Raw genomic sequence first — 390 nt, 5'->3', positions numbered from 1 at the left:
TGTTTGTGATGTTACAATGCTGGGATTTGGTTTGGCTTACTTTAGGATTAAGACTGAAAACAGTTGGAAACGGCCAGCGAGCTTCTGTCCGTCATACAAAATAATGAAGTGCTAAAGTTGAACCGCTACAGTGAGGTTGTCTTTTTACACCGATGGCATCGCCAACAAGTGAGACATTTTAACTTGTTAAAAAAAAAATCACAAAATTTAAGAGGAGACCTCTCTAAAATCTGAAAACACCATTTTACTTTAGTTTCATATTATTCCAAATGGAAAGAATCTTGACAAACTTATCAAGACAGTTAAAGATCTTACACCAAACAATCCAGGCTCTTTTTTTCTTTTGGTTTTTGCACCCCACATGTGAGCTGTCATATCTACAGAGGCATT

This window comes from Simochromis diagramma, unplaced genomic scaffold, assembly GCF_900408965.1.
Source record: "Simochromis diagramma unplaced genomic scaffold, fSimDia1.1 OVJJ01000449.1, whole genome shotgun sequence".
Lineage (NCBI taxonomy): Eukaryota > Metazoa > Chordata > Actinopteri > Cichliformes > Cichlidae > Simochromis > Simochromis diagramma.
The sequence above is the reverse complement of the archived record's forward strand: the minus strand, read 5'-3'. Positions refer to the sequence as shown.